Here is an 18,657-nt window from a genome sequence, read left to right on the forward strand (position 1 = left end):
CACTTCAGTGCAATGCCAAGTGGTTGACCAAAGCTTCCCTAAAGTCCAATCTCAAAGAGTGTAGTATCGAGTCTCAACCAACCCCAGTCGGAACCGAAGTCAGTTATCTCACTACTTTCTAATGGCTAGGATGAGTCAATTAGGGTTCTAAAGGTCTGGTTAACGCTTTGATGACACCACGCGGACGCCAAATTTTTCCTCAAGTACACATGAGGAACATCAGGACATCCAAAGTGTCACGTTAACCGTAGCCATCATTTTAACCATTCCAGTATACGCCGGATAGTCGCGATGATCTCTTGCTACTTACCTAAGGTACACTAGATCCGGGTGTAGGATCTTTCACTCAAGCATAAAATACCCGAGCAATCCCTTAAAAGTAAATCAGACAATTCGAATACATAAGTGATCTTGTTTTTTAAGGTAACCTCTCTTTTTAATAGATCCCCAGCAGAGTCGCCAGTTCTGTCATACGGTGAACTGACTTTGTGTGTTTTTTCTTTGGAAAGCAAATGTCGTGGATAGCAAGAGTCGCCACCGACTTTTCTTTTATCCAATAAGGAAAGGCGGAAAAGAACAGGAAAGACCTTGATTAGATTTTGGGTTCGGGAGGTACATTATACAAAGGGAATGTGTTAGCACCCTTTGTATCCATGGTTATCCATGGGCTCTTAATTGCTTAATCACTTATGTTTTTCTTGTTGAAAAAAGTGTTTGAGAAATGTTTAGAAAATGTTTTGAAAAGAGAGTTTAACTTTGTAATGATTCTTGTACGAATGTATACAAAGTGTTTATCTCGTTTAACTTTGAAAGTGGTTTAGAAAAATATAACTCGGTAATGATTCTAGTATGAATGTATACCAAGTGGTGATTTTCTAAAGGATGTTTTGAAAGGTGTGAGGTGTGAAAAGTATTTTAAGTTGTGAGTAAGCATTTACGAGTTATACCTACCCGAGGTCTTTATAAGTATTTCCTATCCTTATGAGGGTAAAACTATCCTTACTATTGAGAAGTAAGTAGTCTTATCCTTTGGATGTAAAGGGACGTTGTAGGGTCATCAATTGGTCATTGAAGGCAACATTGGTAAGGATACCTTAGCATTCGAAGGGACGATCATCATTTAACCGTAGGCTACAACGACGGGCCATCGAGGGACAAAATCATATATTCGAAGGCAACATCCGAGGGACGATGATTTATCTTATAGGGACATGATGATTTAACCGAAGGGTCTTTGCTAAGTGTATCCCCACATTCGCGGGACATGACCGTAATACCGTAAGGCAACAAAGAGAGGGCCAAGATCACATGTATTCAAAGGCAATATTTTATATTAGATAATTAGGTAATTAGGATGAATCTCCACAAGGGTATCCCACAAATAAAATGGAATACCTAGCAAGCTACCTCTTCCGGGAGCATGTGAACCCTTACAAAATTCAGCAAACAGGTCAGAATACCAAATCAGGGTGCAATCGAGGATTGCACCAAACAAAAGGAATCGCAACAGTAATGGTGTTAGGTAAACAATGCATGGTTACAATAAAACATGTCGGATAAGCGAAGATCAAAAACAGAAAAAAAGCTACTGTCGCGTTCGCTGCTGCCTCGCCTAGCGAGGGCTTAGCGAACACTCGCTGCAGGTTCGCTCAGCGATGTGCTAGCGAACGGCTGCGGGTTTTGAGTTTAATGGCAGTACGATTTCAGCAGGCTCCAAACCCTATGGCATCCACTACAGAAATTACATGATTAAACGTTCAAGATATCCATGCATACTTAAATCCACATGCAAAAACTCGAATATATTTATGAATTCAATTATAATATCACATGTAAATTGGGAACATAAAGCGGTAATAGTAGTGCAAACCTGTTTGCAATTGAATTGCAACGTTGAATTGGCAGATTACTCTTAGGGTTGGTGCCGGATTCAGTTGGGCGGAGGTAACCTTTGTGCAGATGAGTTTCTTTCAGGGTTTCCTTTAGGATTGCTCTGAATTCTCTTGGTTAGCCTCCAGGGTTTACTGTCTATGCTAGGGTTTCTGTCCGTCTCCTCCGTCTTCCCTTTTTTTTGTCTCCCTTTTTCTGAATGAGGTCTTGGTATTTATAGTGATCTTTGTGACCTAATGGGCTCAGAATGAAGCCCAAAATTTCTGGTATTCGCAAGCTTCGCTAGGCGAGTGGTGTAGCGAAGGGTTCGCTAGGCGAAGGATTTGCTCGCCTAGCGAGCATGCCAGTTTGAGCCATTTTTTGGATTTGGCCATCTGTGAGCTGGGTCTTTGTTCCTTTAAGGTCAATGTCTTGAACAATGAGTTGGAGTGCCTTGAAGAATGTCTTGAAAGATTAACGGGCAAATTTTGGGGTATGACAGTGGTGTTGGTGGTTGTTCAGATGGTGAAGGAATATTGGATTTTGGTTCAGGTGGGTTTTGGGCGTAGAGGGCGCGAGCCTGGAGTTGAGCAACAGTAAGGGATTGAGGGTCAGATGGGTCAGAATCAGAGGAGATGATATAGTAAGGTGGGGATGAGGGTGTGAAAGAGGGTGGTGATATGGGTTCATTGAAGAGTTGAGCTTCCAATATAGGTAGAGTTATGGTGGTGAGATTGAATTTTTGAAGAAGAGGTGATTGTGGGTTAGATGTGGGGGTTTCAATGGGATTTGTGGTGGATGTTGTAGGTTCAGAGTGTGTATATATGGGGGAAGTTTGAGGTAAGGAAGAAGACAATTGCCTTAATTGTAAAGTAGGAGAGTCAGAGGGTTGAGACTTACTTGGAGAGGAGGAGGAGACCAGAGGCACAAGTGGTCTGGATACAAAAGTTTCCCCCAAATTATGAGCTTTCTTCTTTGACTTTCTTTCAGATGGCTCTCGCATCCTCTTCATGAAATTTGGTGGATGTTCAGGTAGCCAATCCATCGAAAAGCCAGAGATGTCTACCCCTTGATTTGCCAGATCCTGCAGATAGTAGACGATGACTTCTAGAGGGTCTATCTTGGAGAACAGGTAGAGACTTTTGGGTATCTTCCTTTGATCCTTCAGAGCTTCCCAGGAGGTGTCTAGAGAAGGGTTAACTAGAACTTTCTCTATGATTCCCATGCTTTTCAGATTCCTTGAATTCAGAGGCCTTTCGGTGTCTACTGTCACATCCTCCATCAGATTGTGGAGAATAAGATGATCCACCAACCTGCTCTCAATCAGAACATCAGAGATCAGCCTTCCCAGGGGAATGTATGTTTTGGGCTCCATGTTGTTTCTGGTGTCCCTGACAGAGTCCCTTAGATATTTGAACAACAGAGTTGGCAAATTCAACTTGAGCCTTTTGTGTAGGCAGTAGAGGATGCATTTTTGGTCAGTGTTGATGTGGTCTGACGAGTTGGATGTTGGGCAATGATGAATAATCCCTAGAATAATCTTCAGCCAGACCCTTAGATTCTAGTGAAGTTCCTTGTTCTTTGAGGAGTTTCCTTTAGCGCTCTGCTTGAAAATTTGTTGGGATAATCTCCTGGGACATGTATTTTTCCCTAGGGTTGATGTTGTAGATTCTTCTTCCTCCTGTCTTCTCCATATTTAGAAGTTTGGCTACGGACTTCTTAGTGATAACCATTTTCACCCCCAGAACGTGTGAGACTATACAGTGGTCGTCTGAATCTACAAATCTCCAAAATTCCTTGACCAGATAGGTGTAGGTTGGACCATAGAGTCTTTAAAAATAGTTTTCTCAACCTTGCTTTCTCAATTCCTCCGTGAGTTCAATCCGATTTTTCTTCATATTGTCAAAATCTACTAACGATTCGCAGAGAACTTCAAGTTTATCGAATGGAGTTGCAAGATGAATGTGAGGAGGACGATCCAAGATGTGGGGTTCTTTGTAGATGGGAGTGGAAATGGCAGCAGTTATAGTAGTTGTTTGTTGTGTAGAGGTTGAATGTTGTTCTGTTGACTCCATCTATTGGGAGAAGTTGTATACTAACTGTTGTTGAGAATCCATGTAGAAGATGAAGAATGTTTGATGAACACTTGAAGGATGCTTGAAGACTGAGAGAGAGTTGAGAGCGAGGGTTTGTGTAGGATGTGAGTGAAAAAAGTGAAAGTGAGAATTGTGGCAAGTATAAGTACATAAGGTTAGCATGCAAAACGACACCACTTCATGGGAGTATTTAAATAGTAATCAATTAATGGCACAGAAAATGAGTTGACACGCTAAGGGAAAAATTAATTACAGCTAATGATGGATGTCTAATCCCACAAATCTGCACATTGCTTGAGGAGATCTCAATAGTCTGTCTCTTGAGTTCTGTGCTAGACAATTGTCTAGAAGATCCAAGGTCAGACGTAAGAGAGGCCACGTGTTGATATATCTGATCTTCAGGAATACCAAGAGGTTGGGTTCTGAGGATTTATGATTCAGATAACTTCTAACTGGTAGAAATATCAGAGTCAGATTCTGATGCCAGATGTTAAGTTAGAGCCTATTTTTACATTTCAAAGACGCACATATTTGACTCATTATGGGCAAATTTCCATTTTTAAATGTTTCAGAATAAATGAGAATATATCTTCAGCAAGGGGTTTTATGAAGATATCATCCCATTGGCAGTCTGTATCTATGAATTTTAAAGAAATTACCCCTTTCTAAACATAGTCTCTGATAAAATGATATTTTATTTCTATGTGCTTTGCTCTGGAATGCAGAATAGGGTTCTTACTTAAGCATATGGCAGCAGTATTATCATAAAAGATAGGAACGTTACTCTCATATATTTGAAGATCTTCTAGTTGATTCTTCATCCAGAGCATCTGAGTAGTGCATAATGAAGCTGAGATATATTCTGCTTCTGCAGTAGAGAGTGTTATGGTTGACTGTCTTTTACTAGCCCAAGATATAAGATTGTTTCCTAGAAATTGACAGTTTCCAGATGTGCTTTTTCGTTCCAATCTGTCTCCGGCATAATCTGCATCACAATAACCAGAGAGTATATACTTTGATGTTTTCTCATACATCAGGCCAAGGTTAGGTGTTCCTTTCAGATACCTTAGGATTCTCTTAACCGCCGTTAGATGAGATTCCCTTGGATCTGATTAGAATATGGCACAGAGACAAACACTGAAGAGAATATCTGGCCGTGTAGCCGTCAGATAGAGAGGATAGCCTATCATACCACGATAAAGCCTTTGACAAACCTTTTGACTTACTTCTTCTTTTTCCAGGATGCAGGTAGGATGCATGGGAGTCTTTGCTGGTTTGCTTTCTGACGTTTCAAATTTCTTCAGAATGTCTTTTATGTATTTGCTTTGGTATACGTATGTGGCTTCTGAAGCTTGGTTGATTTGAATTCCCAGAAAGAATTTTAGTTCTTGCATCAAACTCATTTCAAATTCTGCCTGCATTAACTCAGAGAATTCTTGACAAACAGAAGGGTTAGCTGAACCAAAAATTATATCATCAACGTATATCTGACATATCATGAGATCATTTATGATGTTTTTATAGAAGAGTGTAGGGTCAACTTTGCCTCTAATGAAATCATGTTCCAGAAGAAAGGTGCTTAGTCTTTCATACCAAGGTCAAGGAGCTTGTTTTAGACCATACAAGAATTTTTTTAGTTTAAAAACGTGTTCTGGACATTTAGAGTTTTCAAAACATGGAGGTTGGTGAACATACACTTCTTCTGAGATATAACCATTCAAAAATGCGCTCTTGACATCCATCTGATATAATTTTATGGAGTGATTTATAGTGAATGATACAAGTAAACAAATAGATTCTAACCTGGCGAGTAGAGCAAAGGTTTCGTTGTAGTCAATGCCTTCTTATTAACTGTAACCTTGTGCTACCAGTCGTGCTTTGTTTCTGACCATTTCTCCTTTTTCATTTAGTTTGTTTTTGTACACCCATTTTGTTCCAATAACGTGGGTTCCTTTTGGCTTTGGTACCAGATCCCAGACGTCGTTCTTTGCAAATTGATCAAGTTCTTCTTCCATTGCCAGAATCCATTCATTGTCTTGAAGTGCCTCATCACAGGATGTAGGCTCTATCAGAGACACTAATGCCAGAGGAGTTTCCTCGGATACTTTGAATGTAGACCTTGTTTTGACAGGTTCATCCTTGTTTCCCAGAATCAATTCTTCCAAGACGTTTAGTCAATTTCTTGATCTTTTATGTACAATTGAGATTTAAGTTGTTTCAAGGTTTTGCCTTTCAGCTTCCTCAGATTCTTGATCATGTGAATTTGCAAGTGCACGAATAACGTCAAAGTAATATAAAAGAATATCGATCCCACGGAGACAAATCGTCAATCTATCGATTACTATCGTTATAGTGTTTATCTAAGGCGGTATAAAAGAGATATTGGGTTTGAAAAATAACGGTAAATAATATATGCAGGTAAATACATGTTGAATGTAATTCACGTCAGTTAAGTGATGTTTCGATTGTCTAAATAGAACTACTTATGAGGCAATATTTTCTACTCTTGAAAAGAATCCATTTAACAGGAACTATCGTTTTCGCGTATTCAGAATCGAGTTTACCCTTAAATTAAGGCCTTTTATTGTCACTTATAAAAGGTGCGCAGAACGCTAAAGTAGTAAACCTATTTTTAAGAAATGAGACTCGTAAACTTAGTTGAAAAGTGATTTTGATTTGGAAAGTTTACCCAAGGAGTTTCCTGATTTTAAACCTATCAACGCGTCCTAAAACAATTTCAAAAATAGTTTTTCCTTAAAGTGATAAAAATTCCTAGTTACTAAGCCAGGGTGCTTTCGCACTCCTCGAATAATTAAAACTAACCAAGTTTGTTTTAGAAAACTCAAGTTAAAAATCAAAACAGCTTTTAAAGTATTTCTACAGATTTCAACATGTGAAACATTACTTTAACCGCGATCCTTACATTCTAACCTTTAAAAGATTTAACCAGACATGGTAACACAAACGAACACAACGGTGTTAATCATGATGAAAAGTGTGTTTTAGAATGTGAGGCGTAGAGAGCGAGTAAAGTGTGTAAAATAAATAAAGTAAAGCGAGTGCGGAAAGTAAATAAAATAAAGCGAGTGCGGAAAATAAATAAAGTAAAGCGAGTGTGGGAAATAAATAAAGTAAAAGCGATGCGGGAAATAAATAAAATAAAAGCGAGTGCGGGAAATAAATAAAATAAAAGCGATGCGGGAAATAAATAAATAAAGCGATAAATAAGAACCTGCTCCAAACGGAGGCTTCAATTCTGGTACAAAAATAAACCTCTAACTCCTGAAGCTAAAGACGACAGCAACACGAAGTGACCCAACTCAATCTCACAAAGGTGCAATAACCCCCCGATGTGACGGATTATCGCTATTACAAATGATAAATATATGCTTAGTGTTGTAAAACTAAGTTGGATGATTAGAAAACGAAATGGAATGAGCTATTTATAGAGATTTTCAGCAGTTTGTAAAGACCATGGTGCCCTCCAACTTCTCCTTAGTGGGACTTAGTGGGAACGTGATTTACAAAGGTGGCGCCCGTCATCCCTTCATGGCGCCCGCCATGTGTGTAAATGGGGTGGTCATGGGAATGTGGCGGTTACCTCCTAGTTGAGGGTTGATGACTCATGGCTTCCCCTATAGCGGCCTCCATGTGCAACGCCATGTGTGTAGTTTCGCCAAAAAACCCTAATTTTAGGTCTTTTGCTCTGTTTCTTCCAAAAGAGTCTGAAAGTGCTAAATATCTGAAAACAAGAGAAAAGAGAGCATAATACAAATAAAATGATAATAAAGTCCTAATAAACATGTGAAATCCGAGTCAAAAACATGGTGTAATTCGGTGTGATCAAATTCTCCCACACTTAAACCTTTGCTTGTCCTCAAGCAAAACTCTTTATAGTTTCTGCAAGAAAATCAGTATCAACTAGAGTTTATTCGAGGCAAAAAGACTTACGAGTTCGTTCAAGGGATGTATCGATAGGTACTAACGAATCGAACTAAGGGTATTGTAGTGACACTTCCCGCAATTGCGGTCGTAGGCTTCGTTCATATACAAATCAATCCATATTACCCCATCATACCTAAGCCTTCTTTTTGTTTTCTTAAAGTCCTTCTCATTCAAGTGCAATCACATTAAGCCCGTTACCCATACATACTCATAGTAAAGTGACCGGTTAGTGATTATGATCTTAAGTGTGGGGCTCTGGTACATAAGTTGGTGTAACCCTTTTATTCAACCTAATTTGCAGTTGTGGGGGATTGGATCGTAACCCACCCTACCAAGTTCAGCACCAGATACCTCTGAACCAACAAGAAAAAGGGCTTATTATTTTATTTTTCTAAGCATGGGGCTCCGGTACATAAGTTGGTGTAATCCCTTTTATTCAACCCAATTTGCAGTTGTGGGGGATTGGATCGTAATCCACCCTACCAAGTTCAACACCGGATACCTCTGAACCAACAAACAAATAGGCTTATTTTTATTTTTCTCCTGCATGTTCCGCATATGTTTTTATTTTGCTGGGTTAAATGACCGTGTGAGAGTCACCTAGCCCGGATTTTCATGCGATTTAGGAACAAAGCAGGGATTTTTGTGATCATTCACTTATTTTCATCGGTCCCCTACGTAGAGCATGTTTAAGCCGGAGTTGACTGCTAGGATAAACTATTTAAGGACCTATTTGGAACAAAAACTAGGGCTACAATATATGGGGTATCGGGATCGATTCTTATAATCATGAAGCCTAAGGTGTTAAGACAATACCGATTTTTAGAAAAAGTTTTCCCAAGTCTTTTACATCCTATTATAAACTTGTCTTATAGCCTGAATGTTCAAGATGTATTATTTTCTTGGCTAAATTTTTTTTTTGGTAAGGTTAAGGAAATGGGAGAAATAAGGGTACACTTACACAGATGACTCGTCAGACACATGTTATTTTATTGAAAGGAAAAATAAGCAACTAAAATAAACAAAACATACTAAAAGTAAAGGAAAACGATAAAAAGCAATAAAAAATAAAGGAAAGATGAAAAGCGATAAAATCTCCTCCCACACTTAAACTGAACATTGTCCTCAATGTTTCGATATGAGATAGGGTAGGAGTAACCTGGAAGAGAGAGAGAGAGAGAGAGAGAGAGAGAGAGAGAGAGAGCGCTAGGGGTGAGCACCGGTACCGTCACCGTCACCGCCCTGGTCAGGATGCCTGGGTTGACGACGTCTGGTTCGAGTACTAAGTCCTTCCTGCAGCTGCTGAGAGCGACCTAGGAGAGATCCTTGAGTGGCCTCGATGAGAGAAAAGTGACGCTCATTAGACTGTCTCATGCATTGCTGCTCATTAGTGATCGCAAGCAAAGACTCAGTGACAATCCGATGTGCTCGCTCACTACGCTACTGGGAAGCTACCATAAAACTCATATTATCTGACAATTGTTGGTTTATGGTGTTCAGGAGGGTGTCACACCTTTCCTCACGAGCCAGGTGCTTGCGCCACATCTCCTCGATGATGTAGAAATCGGGAGTGGTACCTGCAAAAGGGTTAGAGGAAGAAGGTGCGGTGTGTGCAGGTGATGCAGCAGGAATATCATGAGCTGGTGACTGGTCGTGCCGGTCATACTCATCATCGGTCCCTTGCCCATCGTCCATAGGAACGTTAGGTGGCAAAGGACCGGTAAAGGGTGGAGCATCAAGATCGTATGTCCAGTTCCTCGCATGTCGCACATCCGTACGCTGAGAGCAAGGTGGGACAACACTGGGTACAACTGCACCATGTATCATGAGGTAGAAACCACCTTCTCGTCGCACCTTGCATAATTTCATATCTTTCAAAAACTTTAAGTTAATGGTGTGGTGAGGGAGTGGTTCCAAGGTGGCTAAATCAGCGTGTAGATTCAATGCTCTAGCAATGGAGGTAATCAAACCATCGAAAGAGATGGTTCCTCCTTTCTTAAGGATGGCAGACCTATGGGCCAACATGAAAGGAACAAGATTGATCCTGCGACTAGTGAGGCAACCCTGTAAAAATAGCAACTCTCGGGCATTTACTTTGTTAGAATTTTCCCGGCTAAATATAGTACATGCCAAAAGGTATCTAAAAATACGTATGGTCGGGTTATGGATATTAGAAGCCAAAATTCCTTCAAAGGAAGTGACATTCACATTATATAATCTGTTCCAAAAAGTAAATGCCTCGAGTGCCCATTCAGTATCTAAGGGCGTCTCACAAATAGCACCATCACCATAAGGCATTCCGAGCAAACCCGCTAAAGCATCGGTAGTGTACTCGTATTCTACATTAAACATTCTGAAATAAACGGTACCTATCGTGCTAGCAGTGTCAAGATGGATAGTGTAAATTAGGGAACTTAAAAATTCCCTAGTGAGCCTATGGTAGGTGGGCGCTTTACTAGCAAAAATATCGTGTAATCCTAAATTATCTAGCATATGGAAAACACTATGATATGTACCTAGAGTGTACAAACAGTCTTCGTCGACATACCTGGTAGCGAGGATCTCCCGAGTTTGTAATCTTTGCAAAATCTTGTTTTGTCGCTCACCGGGCTTTCCTCCATGATGAGTGATGTTGCTAAACTCCATTCCGGCCATTAATGGTGGTTGTTGAGAAAAATGAGTATTTATAGAAAAGAAAAGAGAAAATGGAATTTAATGGGTTTTTGGTGGAGAGTTGGAGAAGTGAAATTGGAGAATAGTAATGGCTTGTAGTGAAAATGAGAAGCTTGGAAATTTTTTATGAATTTAGTGGAGTTTGGAGAATAAGAGAATAGGTTTGGAGAGGTTGAAGAAGGTATAAATAGTGGAAAAGGCAAATCTGACCGTTACGTCATGGCGCCCGCCATGGAGCTTATGGCGCCCGTCATGTCTTCGGATTTGGTTTGGGCCGGCTGTGCTGTTTGCTTCTTGGGCCTCAATCCTTTCATCTTCATTTTTGTAATGGGGGTGTATATAGGTATCCACGAATGCTGTTTTTTTGTTTTTGATTTTAAGCTTGATAAAATAAAATAAAATGAAATAAAATAAAACAAAACAAAATAAGATAAAACAAAATAAAATAGTAAAGTAAAACAAAACAAAATAAAATAAAGGACATAAAAAACATAATAATTAATATAATGCATATATATGTGTATGTGAAGAGTCAATAATAATTCACGAGTCCAGAGATCTTAGGAAAAATAAAGCAAGCATAATGTCATAGGAAACGATAAAAATAGGCATGAATAATAAGTAACGGAAAAATAGGGAAATTCAAACGGTATTTCTCGGTTCATGATGGCATTAATGCTCGGGATATAGTGGAGTCTCTTCGACTTCGTAGCCTCGAAGCTCTGTGATCTGGCGTCGGAGATCGGCGATCTCATCATGCAGCATATCAATCTCGGTGTCGTGTGAGGCAACTGCTACCTCGACCTGCAGGGCAACGTCAGCAAGCTCCTGGCGAAGCTCGGCTATCTCCATGCGAAGCTTAACCAATTCGAATTGCATGCTCGGAGTCTAGAGATTAGGATTGTTGGTACGAACTTTGATTCTGATCGGTGCAATCTTCGGCGCATCTACTGTCTCTCCCTGCCCTTCTATGGCATAGGCCCAGTTGGCATGATCAATAACACAAGTCACCTGAGGGTTAGGTAAAGTGAAATAGTGAATGGTCTCACCCTCAATTAACAGCCTGTATTGATCCGAATGGAAAGAAGATCTCCTCATCAGACCATGGTCCAGACAGAAATCAACATCCATCAAGGTGTAGCTACAATAGGACGTCAGGTGAAATAATCTCCTATCGAGTCCCAGGGCTGAGGCTATGTGAGTCACCGTGCTTCCAACATGTATGGGGCTCGCAGCAGAGCGAGCATTAAGGTATAGGCTCTCGATCAAGAAAGCTCCACAGTCTCCCGGGCGTGACTGAGTGGTACAGTACATGAAGAAGATCTCTTCAGCACTTACATGCGTATCAGGGTCACTCTTCCCCAGGAAGGTGAGGGCAATGATCATTTGGAAGTATCGGAAAGCAGGGTTGTGAATCTTGTTGGAGATCTAAGTTGAAGGGTCAGGACTTCCTCCACACGTGATATCGCTCTAAAACTTCTCGACGTCTCGGCTCAGAAAGTAGCTCATGGGGAGCTTGGACGAAGCATCATAGGCAGTCTAGAAACCAAGCAAGTCGCCGAAACGCTTGGGGTTGAAGGTGTATTCTGCCCCAAACGACCTGAAGTTAATGTATCCTCCATCACTGGCGTGACCAACATAAGGCTCGTAGATAAGCGAGCTCAGGAACTCCAAAGTCAGGTTCCTGTAAGTCACGTGCATAACATCTGTATATTCATCCCACTGTAACTGGTTGCACAAGTGCCTGACACTAGGCTCAATGCCTAATGCCTCCATGCAGCTCGAGTCAGGATATCTGGTAGGCAGCATCAGGCATTGTGAAAGCATGGCGTAGCACTGCTCTTGAACTGGGTCACGAAATATTACTGGCATAGTGTCGATATTCTCCATTCCTGAAAAGTTAGATTAGAAACAGAGGACACTTGAAATCACAAATATTATAACTGTTAGTCTCCACATAGATATACATATATATAAAACAAATAAAAATATAAATTAAAAGTAGTAAAAGTAAAGGAAAAGAAGTCATGGGTTATCTCCCATGCAGCGCTTGTTTAACGTCGTTAGCTTGACGATTTGAACTTTATATGTTAGAGGTAGGAACTGGAGGGTCGGTCAGAGTTTGGTCATGACATTCTGTGGGTATGTTGCCTCCTTAGTATTGCTCCAGTCTTTGTCCATTTACCACAAATGGATTACAGGAGTTGTTCTGGATTTCAACTGCTCCAGATTTCAGGATTTTGGACACCTCAAAGGGGCATGTCCATCTCGAATGCAGCTTACCTGGAAAAAGACATAATCTCGAATTGAAGAGAAGAACAGAGTCTCCTATATTAAATTCCTTTTTCACGATCCTCTTGTCGTGCCAAGCTTTGGTTCTCTCCTTGTATATAACGGTATTCTCGTAAGCATTCTGGCGAAGTTCCTCCAATTTTTGAATATCAAGGATTCGCTTCTTGCCAGATGCTAGGTAATCCAAATTTAGGGTCTTGATGGCCCAATATGCCTTGTGCTTGAGTTCAAAAGGTAAGTGACATGACTTCCCGTAGACCAACTGGTACGGCGTAGTTCCAATGGGGGTCTTGTAAGCAGTTCTGTAAGCCCACAGTGCTTTTGTTAGCTTTTCAGACCAATCTTTTCTAGATATTGATACAGTTTTCTCCAAGATCTGCTTAATCTCTCTGTTGGATACTTCCACTTGACCATTAGTCTGGGGGTGATATGGTGTTGCTACTCTGTTTTTCATTCCATATTTCCTTAGGAGTTTATTAAATATCCTGGATATAAAATGTGATCCACCATCGCTTATGACAAGTCGCGGAACTCCAAATCTGGGAAAAATATTATTCTTGAACATCTTGATGACTACTCTTATGTTGTTGGTGGGTGCGGCTATAGCTTCTATCCACTTGGACACATAGTCAACGATTACCAAAATGTACTTATTTCCCGATGAAGATGGAAAAGGTCCCATGAAATCAATACCCCAAACGTCAAATAATTCTACTTCTTAGATATTCTTCAAAGGCATTTCGTCACGTCTTGAGATGTTTCCAGCGCGCTGGCACCGGTCACATCGGACAATATAAGCATGGACATCACGCCATAATGACGGCCAATAAAGACCAGCTTGAACGATCTTAGCGTATGTCTTGGATGTGCTTGAATGTCCACCATAGGGTGAAGAATGACAATGCTATATGATGTTTCTGACTTCTTCTTCCGGGATGCAACGTCGGAATATGTTATCAGTTCCTCTTTTGAAAAGGAGTGGTTCGTCCCAATAGAAGTGTCTTATATCTTTAAAGAACTTCTTCTTCTGTTGATAGTTGAGGTCAGGTTGTATGATATCAGCGGCTAGATAGTTCACAAAATCAGTGTACCATGGTACTCTGCTAATTTCTGAAATCGTCCCAAGGTTGTCTCTATCAGGTTCAAGGGGAGCGGTATCTATCTTAGCTACTAGTTTGTCATAAGTGAAGTCATCATTTATAGGTAAATGATCTAGCTTTAAATGCTCTAATCTGGAAAGATGGTCAGCAACTACGTTTTCTGTTCCTTTTTTGTCTCTAATGTCTAAGTCGAATTCTTGTAGTAAAAGGATCCACCTGAGTAATCTAGGTTTTGCATACTTTTTGCTCAGAAGGTAACGGATAGCTGCATGGTCTGTATAGACTATAATCTTAGATCCTACAAGATAAGACCTAAATTTATCGATTGCGAAAACTACAGCTAGGAGTTCCTTCTCTGTTGTTGTATAATTTAATTGAGAGGCATCTAGGGTTCTACTAGCGTAATATATTACGTGTAGTTTCTTCTCTTTTCTTTGCCCTAAAACAACTCCTATAGCGAAATCGCTAGCATCACACATTATTTCGAAGGGTTTAGTCTAATCTGGGGTTTGTAGAATGGGTGCCGAAATTAATGCTTGTTTTAACTGGTTAAAGGCTTTGATGCATTTCTCATCGAAAATAAATTCGATGTCTTTCATTAGAAGGCCGGTCAGGGGTTTTGTTATTTTAGAGAAGTCTTTTATAAAGCGTCGGTAGAAACCGGCGTGTCCAAGGAAACTACGGACTTCTCTAACTGTCTTAGGAGGGTTAAGGTTTTCTATAACTTCTATCTTTGATTTATCGACCTCAATGCCTCTTTCAGATATTATATGTCCTAACACTATGCCTTCTTTGACCAAAAAGTGGCACTTCTCCCAGTTCAACACAAGGTTAACTTCTACGCATCTCTCTAGAATTTTCTCAAGGTTGATAAGGCAGTCTTCAAAGTTTAATCCACACACCGAGAAGTCGTCCATAAATACTTCCATGATGCCGTTGAGATAATTTGTGAAGATTGACATCATACAACGTTGGAAAGTAGCTGGCGCATTATAGAGTCCAAATGGCATTCGTCTGTAAGCAAACATTTCGTAGGGACAGGTAAAGGTTGTTTTCTCTTGTTCCTCGGGGTGAATGGGTATTTGGAAAAACCCAGAATATTCATCAAGAGAACAAAAGTAAGAGTGCCTGGCAAAACGCTCCAGTATTTGATCTATGAATGGAAGGGGGAAATGGTATTTCCTAGTCGTCTTATTGAGCTTCCTATAATCTATGCACATACGCCATCCGCCTTCTATGCGTTCAGTGACATGCTCTCCCTTTTCGTTCTGCACGACTGTGATGTCTCCCTTCTTGGGTACCACATGTACAGGACTTACCCACTTACTATCAGAGATCTGATAGATTATACCAGCTTCCAGTAGTTTAAGGACTTCCTTCTTTACTACCTCGCTCATCACAGGGTTGATTCTTCTCTGATGTTCTCTGGAAGGTTTTGAATCCTCCTCTAGTGAGATCCTGTGCATACACACGGATGGGCTAATACCTTTTAAATCAGAGATGTTGTACCCTAGGGCAAAGGGGTACCTTCTTAAAATATTCAAGAGTCGATTCGTCTTGTCTTGGTTTAAGGTGGCACTAACTATTACTGGGCGGTTCATTTCTTCATCCAGGAACTCATATCTTAAGTTCTTGGGTAGTTTCTTAAGTTCTTCGGCTGGTTTTTGAGAATTAGGTGAAGGGTCTGGAGTAAGATCCAAACATTCGTGAGGTTCCGTTTCCTCTAACTCGTCATCCTTTTCACTCGGGTTTGAAAATGGTTCGATCTTAGGTTCTCCCTGATCAAATTCTCTTATGCACTCATCTATGATATCGATCGCATAACATATGTCTCCTAGAATTGGTGCCATTAGGAATTTCGAAAGAATGAACTCGATCTTTTCATCCCCTACTTCGAAGGTTAATTTCCCTCTTTTGACATCTATTATAGTTCTGGCTGTTGATAAGAATGGTCTACCTAGAAGAATAGGGATATCTTCGTCTTCTTTGATATCCATGACCGCAAAGTCTGTTGGGATATAAAGTTGATCGATCCTAACTGGGATGTCCTCTAAAATTCCTACGGGATGCTTAACAGACATATCGGCTAATTGTAGGGACATCTTAGTTGGTTGCAATTCTCCTAGGTTTAACCTCTTACATACAGCTAAGGGCATTAAACTTACACTAGCGCCTAAGTCTAGGAAAGCTTTGCCGATCACATGATTCCCTAAAATGTAAGGTATAGAAAAACTACCAGGGTCTTTCTCCTTCTTAGCAAGTTTATCCTCAGAAATAAAGTTGCATTCCAAGGGTTTTGGATCGTCGAGCCTACGCTTGTTAGTTAAGATGTCTTTAAGAAATTTGGCGTAAGATGCAATTTGGGTGATAGCTTCGGTAAAAGTAATCTCTACATGAAGCTTTTCTATCACTTTTATAAATTTTTGATATTGGTTGTTGACTTTGGTTTGTTTAAGTCTTTGCGGATACGGGATTCGTGGTTTGTACGGGGGTGGTGGTTTGTAAGTTTTATCCTTGGCTTCACCTTCTTGGTTGGTTTGTTTCTCGGATTCCTCTGGTTCCTCTTCTTGGTTGGTAGGTATAGAATTTTTGGACTTGCTCATTGCTGGGTTATGAGGCCCTTCGTAAGCGGTCCCACTTCGTAACGAGATAGCGTTAGCTTGCCCTCGAGGGTTTGGTTGAGGTTGTCAAGGAAATTGGCCTCCAGGTGTAGTTTGTGGGGCTTGGTTTTGTGCTACCTGTGAGATCTGGGTTTCAAGCATCTTGTTGTGAGTGATTATCTTATCAACCTTGGTTCCTAATTGCGTTATAAGTTCGTTTACGTGAATGTTTTGGTTTAGGAATTCTTTATTTTGCTGAGTCTGGCCCGATATAAAGCTCTCCATGATCTTCTCAAGGTTAGACTTCTGGGCACAACTTGCATAGGTTGGTTTGGTTTTTGGGCTTGATAACCTTGTGGTCTCTGAGGTACATGATTTTGGATAGGGTTCTAGTTTTTATAGGAGAAATTCGGATGATTCTTCCATCCAGGGTTGTAAGTGTTTGAAAATGGGTTACCTTGGGCGTAATTCACTTGGTCGGTATTCAGTTCGTTCAAAAGGTTACACTCCGCCGATTCATGTCCTTTAGATCCACAAAGTTCGTACTCTGTGTGGACTACTGCTACGGTGTTAGTGTTTGTAGACATATGTTCGATCCTAAGGGCTAAAGGGTCCATTTTCGCCTGCATCATGTCTAGAGAGCTTACCTCATGTATTCCACATTGGGTCTCCTTTTTCTCTATTGATGCTCGTTCAGTTCACCATTGATAATGGTTTTGGGCCATATCCTCAATTAGGTCACAAGCTTCTGGGTAAGGTTTGTTCATCAGCGCGCCGTCTGCGGCAGCGTCAATGCTCATCTTGGTGTTATAATGGAGTCCATTGTAGAAGATATGAACAATCAGCCATTGTTCTAGGCCATGGTGTGGGAAGACTCTTAATAGCTCTTTATATCTCTCCCAAGCTTCGAAAAGCGATTCTCCTTGGTTTTGAGCAAATCTAGTTATTTGGTTTCGAAGAATAACAGTCTTGCTAGGGGGGAAATATCTAGCAAGGAATACTCTCCTAAGGTCTTCCCGGGTAGTTATTGAATTAGCTGGAAGTGAATCTAGCCATGAACGTGCTATATCCCTGAGGGAGAAAGGAAATAATCTTAAATGGATCGCATCGGGTGAAGCGCCGTTAGATTTAAAGGTGTCGACTATTTGGATAAAAACTTTTAAATATTGATTCGGGTTCTCGGTAGCGAGACCCGCGTATTGGTTTTGTTGCACTAATTGCAACAAAGACGGTTTTAGTACGAAATTGTTAGCAGGAATAAAGGGGTTTACTATACTCGAACTAGGTTCCTCATCAGAGGGTTGGGCGAATTTCTTAAGAGCTCTCCTATTGCGATTCTCGGCCATAGCTTTCTTAATTCGGATGAGTAAGAGGCGTGTACGAGTATAACGTTCGGGTTCCGCTAAAGGATCTACTAAATTTCTGGTACTACGGGTTCTTTGCATTTACCGGCTAATAATGCCTTAGTCTATACGGTGTAACAACAGGGTACGAAATTTGACGAAGTTGGTCCCCGGCAACGGCGCCAAAAACTTGATCGTGTGAATTCGCAAGTGCACGAATAACGTCAAAGTAATATAAAAGAATATCGATCCCACAGAGACCAATCGTCAATCTATCGATTACTGTCGTTACGGTGTTTATCTAAGGCGGTATAAAAGAGATATTGGGTTTGTAAAATAACGGTAAACAATAAATGCACGTAAAGACAGGTTGAATATAATTCACGTCAGTTAAGTGATGTTTCTATTGTCTAAATAGAACTACTTATGAGGCAATATTTTCTACTCTTGAAAAGAATCCATTTAACAGGAACTGTCGCTTTCGCGTATTCAGAACCAAGTTTACCCTTAAATTAAGGCCTTTTATTGTCACTTATAAAAGGTGCGTAGAACGCTAAAGTAGTAAACCTATTTTTAAGAAACGAGACTCGTAAACTTAGTTGAAAAGTGATTTTGATTTGGAAAGTTTACCCAAGGAGTTTCCTGATTTTAAACCTATCAACGCGTTCGAAAACAGTTTCAAAAATAGTTTTTCCTTAAAGTGATAAAAATTCCTAGTTACTAAGCCAGGGTGCTTTCG

The 18,657-nt window shown here is 40.4% G+C and overlaps 1 non-coding gene across 1 annotated transcript; it reads left to right on the forward strand.

Moving 5' to 3' along the window:
- The first annotated feature begins 17,430 nt into the window (after positions 1-17,430).
- On the forward strand, positions 17,431-17,537 carry LOC127133363 (small nucleolar RNA R71). The gene has a single exon (XR_007807343.1). It is a non-coding gene; the product is annotated as a small nucleolar RNA R71 (small nucleolar RNA).
- Positions 17,538-18,657: the final 1,120 nt, after the last annotated feature.

The sequence above is a fragment of the Lathyrus oleraceus genome, chromosome 3 (assembly GCF_024323335.1).
Source record: "Lathyrus oleraceus cultivar Zhongwan6 chromosome 3, CAAS_Psat_ZW6_1.0, whole genome shotgun sequence".
In the NCBI taxonomy this organism is placed as follows: domain Eukaryota; kingdom Viridiplantae; phylum Streptophyta; class Magnoliopsida; order Fabales; family Fabaceae; genus Lathyrus; species Lathyrus oleraceus.